This window comes from Pelodiscus sinensis, unplaced genomic scaffold, assembly GCF_049634645.1.
Source record: "Pelodiscus sinensis isolate JC-2024 unplaced genomic scaffold, ASM4963464v1 ctg211, whole genome shotgun sequence".
Taxonomy (NCBI): domain Eukaryota; kingdom Metazoa; phylum Chordata; order Testudines; family Trionychidae; genus Pelodiscus; species Pelodiscus sinensis.
Genome location: NW_027466004.1, coordinates 67,176 through 75,551, shown reverse-complemented (window position 1 = coordinate 75,551; position 8,376 = coordinate 67,176).

The following is an 8,376-nucleotide window of genomic DNA, read 5'->3' as shown; positions in this document are numbered from 1 at the left end:
CTGGCGCTGCAGAAAGGGGCCCGGCTCAGAGAGGGGGAGCGGGTGGGCAGGCCTGACGCGTGCTGGAGCCCGCGAGGGACGGGCTCGGGTAACTTTCCAACTCAAAAGGCAGGACAGCAGCGTCGGGCCTCGCCCTGGGGTGCAGACAGTTGATCGCAGAAGCTGAAGACACCCGGGGAAATCTGTGGCTGGCAGGGCGACACAAGAAGCAGCCCACGAGGAGCAAAAGCGAGCCGGCTACAGGCCAGGGCCAGGCCTGTTAGCACTGCGGAGAAGGCAAGTGTGCGCCAAATGTTGTACTTAAAAGAAGTACTCGGGATCTTTTTCAGGGGGATAAGGCAACACGCCACATTTATTGATCACGCATAGAATAAGTAACAGTTATCATATGCATCTGATATATATATATAAGTCCCTCATGCACTCACACACACACACACAAGCACACTCCGTCTTGCTGTTGTTACCAACAAGTTGCTCCCCTTAACTGCACTGGCCAGGTGAGTTAGATGGGGGAGGGGTGGAGCCGGGCTTCTGCCGATCCAGATCGATGCTCCGATGGTGACAAGACGAAACCCGGGGTCCTCTGCAAGACACCTCACTTTTATAGCAGCCCTCTCATATGCAAATCTATCCCAGATTCAAAGTCTGGGTCTGTGTCCGTGGGTCCCTTTGTGCTGCAGAGAGGGTGTTTTCCAAAGAAGGTGCCTGCTTCTAATCCCCAAGGCCGTCAGTATGTCTGCTCCCCTTTCTTCAGCCCATTGACACCTTGGGTCTGGCTTCCACCCCCTCTTCAACTCCTGTAGCTGTCTGGAGGTGCTTGGCTCCCAAGTCTTACTCATTCACACCTCGTTCATTCAACAGGGCAATTGATTACAGAGTGGGGGGAGAGAGTGGGGGAAAATCTTATTCTGCTACAAGTTTTCTATATAGGGTTCTAATACAAAGTTATTTCAAGCAGCCCCTTGCACAAGCCTGAGCACGCCCTGGGGTACGGGCGGGGGGCTGTTTCTGGCTACATAGGATTATATTCTTAACAGTTCTAAGTTACATGACCTAATACATTCTATTCTAAAGGGGCAATAATAATAATAAATCCAAACATTTAACAATCTTAACAAATAAGAATAAGAAGAAGAATTAATAATAAATCTAAACACTTTAAGTTGTGGGGAACAAATTCTGGGGAGTCACTTCCATGTGGGGGAGTCACATTTTTAATACATTGCTGTTATCCCTACACGGAGCTCTCCTGGTTTGTGTCTGGAAAGACGCAGGAGGGGCTGGGTAACGGGCTGGCAGCCTGATCTCCGTCCCAGGCGAAGCGGTGGCACCGCTACTCCAGGGTGTAACCAGGGCAGGCGTCTCTCTAAGGTCCATGGAGAGTCGGTCTCGCCGAACAAACCAGCTGCCGCTTTGGAGGAATCGCTGCTGGCGGCGTCTTGTTACCATTGCGCATGTGCAGGGTTGGCAGATTCCGCTGCTTTCTGTCCACGTAGGTGATTTGCTGCCAGGGTTAACTGCCCCGGCGGGGCGGCTCTTGGTCACAGCAAGCTTGGATCTCCAGTGAGCAGGAGGAGGGTGTCGCCAGCTCGCTCGCTGGCCTGCGCTGCCCCTCGGAGCACAGGGCTGGTCGACAGGCGACTGCGTAAGCGCACTAGACCTCCCGCAAGGCGTTTGCGTCAGTGCTGCGGACTGAGGACCAAGCAGCGCCCTCGAACAGAGCTTCAGAACCGGCAGCCAGTCGTCCCTGGGGCGCCATCCCCAAGGGGGTAGAGATACTGCAGCTTCACTAGGGCCCCTCCAGGGCCAGAGACCCCAATTTCTTCACCAAGGCCGTGCAAGCAAATATAAGCCCGTGTTCCAATCCCCGCGCCGCCGAGATGGGGCTAGTGACGGCGGGCAGCGGCAGCCGGTGGTCTGCAGCAGGAGTGTTAGCGCCTCCTCCAATAGTCGAGTGACCTCAGGAATTCGTGTCGGTTACTCAACTAGTCTCTAGTCGCGGGGGGTGGGGCTGGCAGCCAGTGCGCTCCAGCCCCCTTCCCGGGGGCCCCTGCCACTCTGAACTGGGCAGCAGCGAGGGAGCCAGTTTCAAAGCCAGACCGGCTGCCTGTCACCCCGTGCTGCTGCCCAGCGGGAGGCGGAGCTCCCGGAGCCTGGTGTGAGCTGGGCTGCCCGCCTGGCCCCCAATCCACTTTCAGTGCAGAGCTGCGGCGGGGGGGGTCCCGGACCCAGCGTGAGCCGGGGGGATGGGCGTAGTCTTTAGCAGTAGCCTCGAAGCTTTGGTGTTGGTTAACTGACTCCACTTGCACCCTAGTCTGGCTTGGGAAATGGGCTCGTTCAAACCCAGCCCTTTCCTCCAGCTGCCCTTGCGCAGCTCGGAGCCCGCCGCTCCCCTGGGGGCAGTGACAGAGCTAGGGATCCCACGGGCGCCGCGGCGGTGAAGAGGGGCCCGTGGATGGACACGGGCGCCACGCAGCTCTAGGGAGGGAGTTTTCTCTCGGGTGTGGCACTGGGGAGACAGTGCGAGCCCTGCGTGCCACACTGAAAAGCGGGCGGGCTGCTGAGCTCATTGCAAGGATGGCAGGCGCCACGAGCGCGTTGCAGAAGAACCTTGGGGGGCAGACGGCTGCATGCACCATTCTGCTCCACGAGAAACGGTGCCTACGGGGGGGAGCCACCTCAGCCCGCCCCAGGGTTCACACGGGTTTGGGTGTCGTTGGCAGCAAAACCCAGGAACAAGCATTTGGAGGCTCTTGTGCCCCCCAGCCCCCCAGGACAGTCATCGCTCTGTTCTGGGCCCCGGCTGAACCCCGGTTCACTTTTCAGAACTCTGGTCTCCACGTCAGACTCTACCCTTCCTAGCTCAGCCACGTACCAGGCCCCATCGCAGAGCACTTGGAGAAATCTTAAGCCAAAAATGAGTTGGCCACGTCTTCCAGGGCTGGGAAGTGGGAATTCCAAATGGGAGCGTGCACCGGATGGGTGGAGCTGGGCTTGCAAGTCCTGCGCTCTGTGGGGACTGACCTCCGGCACGGACCGTGCTTTCCCAAGACCACACTGGGTAGAGTTCTGAAGGGCAATGGCTGCCGTGCTTCTCCAGGGCATCGCAGCTTTGTCCCACCGAGGGCTTGGTTCACAGGACTTTGTGTACAGGTTGCCCAGGCTGAGCCAGCGAGAGGCGTCCACTGCACTCATCACTGCGACAGCATGTGCAGCTCACTGGCATGTAGCCCCCCCCCGTGAAGGTCATCCTGGGACGTTAGTCGTTGGCCAGGTGCGTACAGGCCCATGTGTGGTGTTGCAAGAGCGATGCATTGGACATGCCTTCGAGAGAACGCTGATTGCACTGAGCTAGCCGGGGCCCTGCGGCTCACCGTTGGAATGTGGCTTTCTTCTGAGATGGCGGGAGGCGCTGTGTCCTGGCGGGGGGAGCGCACAGCTGTCTGCTCAGCTGCTTTCCCTGGGCGTGCGCCCCTCTTTCCCAGGTGCCAGGTCAGCGGAGGTTCCCAGTGCTGAGGGCTCTGCTGTCATGGCGTTTCCCTCAGCCATACGCCTACACGCCTGTTCCAGGGTGTCCTTGGGAGCCGTTGTGTTCATTTTGGATGACGCCCAGCTTGGCCACTGCCAGCGGCACTGTGTCTCAACCCTTTGGCCAGCCAGAGGCCCTGGGGTGGGAGGGGCCAGCGAGTCCCCCTGCCTTGTTGCATGGGGTGACACCCCTGGCATGCCGATCTTTCTGAAGCGAATGACACCTCCTTGCCTTCCTTAGGAACTTGCCCTCAGAATTATCCCGCCCCAAGTGGTCGGCTTTGGCTGTGCAGCGCCTGCCATGCCCAGCTGTGGCTGGTGTACGTCTGGTGTGGTGAGCCGTGCGGATGTCTCCAGTCTGTGAGCCTGGCTACGGGGGCCTCATTCAGCCAAGTGCCCTGGCTCTAGAACCCAGGGGGGGCTCATCTGCCCCCGGAGAGTTGCCAGAGCCAAGATTCAGGAAGAGAGACTCCTGGGGGTGGTGGGACTGCTGAGGGCTGGGCCTGTGCCCGGTGCAGGTGGAATGCAGCAGGGAGCACAGGAGGCTGCAACAGGTCTCCACAGGCGGTGCCCCTTCCGCAGCCCCTGGAGTGTGCGGGCAGCAGCGTTGTGTGTCGGCGGGAGGCAGCCGGGCCTGCGGTGGAGCAGTGTGCCAGTCTACCACCCCCGGGCTAAGGCGCGAACGTGCCCGGGGCTGGCCGTACCCCAGCAGCATGATCGGCTGCTCAGGTGCGGGGCCGTGCATGGGGTATTTGCACATGCTGCCTGGCCCTCCCCTGCCTCCCTAATCCCCCATCTTACACCCTTATCCCCCAGGGCTGCTCCAGGAGAGACGGCCTGCAAACAGCTAGTGCTGCTGGGCATGCAGCATGACAGATGGGTTCCCCCAGCCTCTGAGCGTGAGGGTGAGGTTGTGCACCCTTGCGGGAGCCTGTGACAGGGCAGGGGAACAGCCGGGGGCAGCTGACCCAGGGTGGTGGTGGGGTCTCCGTCCTTTGGAGCGTTTTCTGGGTGTCTCTTCCAGCTCTGCTCTGGCTCAGCCAGCTTTTCTTGGCAGGGGGAAGGCATCTCCGGGGGGGAGGTTCCCTGTGACTAGGTCCCTCTAATCAGTGGAGGGGAGGGGGTGAAATGAACAAGGCTTTAGAAGGAGCTCGGGCCGGGCCCTGCTTTCAGAAGCTGCCCTCGGCCCTGAAGAGACTTTGGCAGCTGCTAGCCCAGTGGCCTGGCACCTCTTCCCAAACAGGCCAACAGCTGCTGCTCGTGGCACCTTGGATTAGCCAATGGGGTGATGTTGAACAGATGCAGTGACACTGGTGTATAGATGCTAATTCACCAGGGTGAACCGGCTTGGGTGGGGTCGGCTTACACCTGCTTGTGTCCAGCTGCTCTGAAATAGATACATCCTGGAACCTGGTGCAGCCGTGTGCACCGAGCCGGCTGGAGAAGTGGGCAGTCCCGTGAACCGTCTGCAGTGGTAATGGCTCACAAACAGCAGGCAGCTCGGCAGGGCATAAAGAGTCGATCTAGCCAGACAGCCGTGGTGTCTAATGTACCACAGTGAGGGGAGAGGCCGGGGGTCACAGGAGGCCACGTAGCTGGAGTTCAGTAACAGATCTGAGCATGTGGCTTCTGGAATCATAATTGAAAAGTTAATTTGAGGGGGTGGGTCGTGCCCTTGTCGTGTGGGCTGAAAGCTGGCTGATGGGGTGTGAACAAAGGGGGTGATGGGACTCTGTCTACCCTTAAACCATGACAGCTGCAGTGCTTCAATGTAGCCACTGGCTACAGCCACGGGGGGGGGTCTCCCATGGTGGCGTTAACCCACCTCCCCCAGGGTGGAAGCCAGGGCAACGGGAATTCTTCCTTCCACCTAGCGTGGTCTGTGCCGGGGGAGATCAGCAGAGCGCCCTTGCTCAAGGCGGGGCAGGTTTCACAGCCTGTAGCAATGGAACTGGTTTGGCCTTGCTTCTCAGCGCAGAGCTAGTGCCAGTCTGACGGCGTGAGCCGGGGCATCTATAGGGTGGCCAGGCAGCCGGTTTGAACCGGACAGTCCAGTACTTGAGCTTTCTGTTCAGGAAATGGAGACAGTAGAGCTGCCGGGTATTTTCCAAAGGAGATGGGATGTCCATGGGGATGGAATGCCACGTGTGCTGGATTTTTGTTGAAACCAGCTGGCCCCCCTGTGACGGCGCGTTGGGGGTCCCCCGTCTCCTGCACCCTGAAATGGCACAAACAGACTCCACCAGCCAGTGGAATTGAGGGTGGTTTATTGCTCCTCCAGGATACAGCACCGCACAGATGTAATCTGGTTATAGGAACTGGGGCTAAGAGGCCTCAGTGCTCCCCTTGAGATGGGGGAGTCCCAGCCCCCTCCTCAGTTCCTTCTCCCCTGCTTTCCAGACAGGAACTAACTCTACCTCGCCCAGCCCTGCCCCCAGCCAGGGCAGCATCCACCTCCCTTTGTTTCTCCCCATGGGGGGTTGGCTGGTTCAACCGGTATGGTACCTTTGCATAGTGAGGTTTTCCCTGCTGGGTCTTGCTCCAGACAGCAGGGGTCACCACAGCCCAGCAAGTACCCCCACTACGTCACCCCCCCAGGCAGCCACGAGGGGGCTCTGAGCTGCGGCTGGTGTAATGTTGACATGAAGGAAGCTGTAGAGGCGAGCAAACGGCACATGAATGAAATTCTCGATCAGGCCAAGGGGGGAGATAACTGGCCCCATGAGCACAGGGAAGTGCAGGGAGCAGGCAGATGCACAAGGCCCAGGGCAGAGCAGAACCCAGCGTGCAACCAGGCCAGCGTGAGAGCAGGGATGGCCAAGCCCAATGAAGGGGGGACAGGACAATGGGTGGGACAGGACAATTTAGTGAGAATGGGTGGGAAATAGGCCCGTGGGGAGTGGCCGAGGGGATGGCGCCGGGCGGAGGGATATCGGGGGAGTGGCCGAGGGGATGGCGCCGGGCGGAGGGATATCGGGGGAGTGGCCGAGGGGATGGCGCCGGGCGGAGGGATATTGGGAGTGGCCGAGGGGATGGCGCCGGGCGGAGGGATATCGGGGAAGTGGCTGAGGGGATGGGGCCGGGCGGAGGGATATCGGGGGAGTGGCCGAGGGGATGGCGCCGGGCGGAGGGATATCGGGGAAGTGGCTGAGGGGATGGGGCCGGGCGGAGGGATATCGGGGGAGTGGCCGATGGGATGGCGCCGGGCGGAGGGATATCGGGGGAGTGGCCGATGGGATGGCGCCGGGCGGAGGGATATCGGGGGAGTGGCCGAGGGGATGGCGCCGGGCGGAGGGATATCGGGGGAGTGGCCGAGGGGATGGCGCCGGGCGGAGGGATATCGGGGGAGTGGCCGAGGGGATGGCGCCGGGCGGAGGGATATCGGGGGAGTGGCCGATGGGATGGGGCCGGGCGGAGGGATATCGGGGGAGTGGCCGAGGGGATGGCGCCGGGCGGAGGGATATCGGGGGAGTGGCCGAGGGGATGGCGCCGGGCGGATGGATATTGGGAGTGGCCGAGGGGATGGCGCCGGGCGGAGGGATATCGGGGGAGTGGCCGAGGGGATGGCGCTGGGCGGAGGGATATCGGGGGAGTGGCCGAGGGGATGGCGCCGGGCGGAGGGATATCGGGGGAGTGGCCGAGGGGATGGCACCGGGCGGATGGATATTGGGAGTGGCCGAGGGGATGGCGCCGGGCGGAGGGATATCGGGGGAGTGGCCGAGGGGATGTCGCCGGGCGGAGGGATATCGGGGGAGTGGCCGAGGGGATGGCACCGGGCGGATGGATATTGGGAGTGGCCAAGGGGATGGCGCCGGGTGGAGGGATATCGGGGGAGTGGCCGAGGGGATGGCGCCGGGCGGAGGGATATCGGGGGAGTGGCCGAGGGGATGGCGCCGGGCGGAGGGATATCGGGGGAGTGGCCGAGGGGATGGCGCCGGGCGGAGGGATATCGCCGGGAGTGGCCGAGGGGATGGCACCAGGCGGAGGGATATCGGGGGAGAGGCTAGTTGAGGTCTAGTCCAGAGCTAGGTCGTATTCAGCGTTCCCCTTGTTCGGTCAGTCCTCACGGCCTTGGCTCTACTGCTCAGTGCAGACAAGTCCGTCTGTCGGTGATGGGCGTGGGTCTGCTTTGAGTCCGTGTTTTGCCGGGTGCAGAGGACAGAGTTTGTAGGGGCTGTGTTGGACTCTCCCCAGGCCAGGCTGTTGGTCCCAGAGCTGAGTTTCCTGTGCCAGGCCTCAGGATCCGTCTGACTGTGCTACCCGCAATGCTGTGAGGTGTCTAGGACGTGTCTGCAGGACAGTGCGACGCTGCTCCTCAAACCCTTCCACTCTGGCTGGCCTCCCTGTTTTCACCACGGTGTCTGCGTCTGGACAGTGTCCCCACAGTATTTTTGCAGGCTCTAATTTCAGCAAATGGGTGCTTGAATCTTGTTTATCTGGGTGCTCCCTTCCTCTGCCCTCCACTGGCGGTGACTTTGGGCTCAGACTTGTTGGCTGTAGGTGGGGAGCTCACTTGGGGCCCCTCCAAACTCAGGGTCGTTGGTCCTGGTGAAGCTGGGTCTTCGTACCAGTGTCAGGGAGTTCAGGGTAGTTTGTCCTGCCCACCTCATGCTGGGGGGGCAGGGAACGTGTTCATGGAACCCTAGGGCTGGAAGAGGCCTCAGGAGTCATCGGGTCCAGCCCCCTGCCCAAGGCAGGGCCAACCCAACTCAATCAACCCAGCCAGGGCTTGGTCCAGCCGGGACTTTAAAACCTCTAGGAAAGGAGAGTCCACCCCCTCCCCAGGGAACCCAGCCCAGGGCTTCCCCACCCACCTGGGGAAATCATTTTTCCTAACCTCCAACC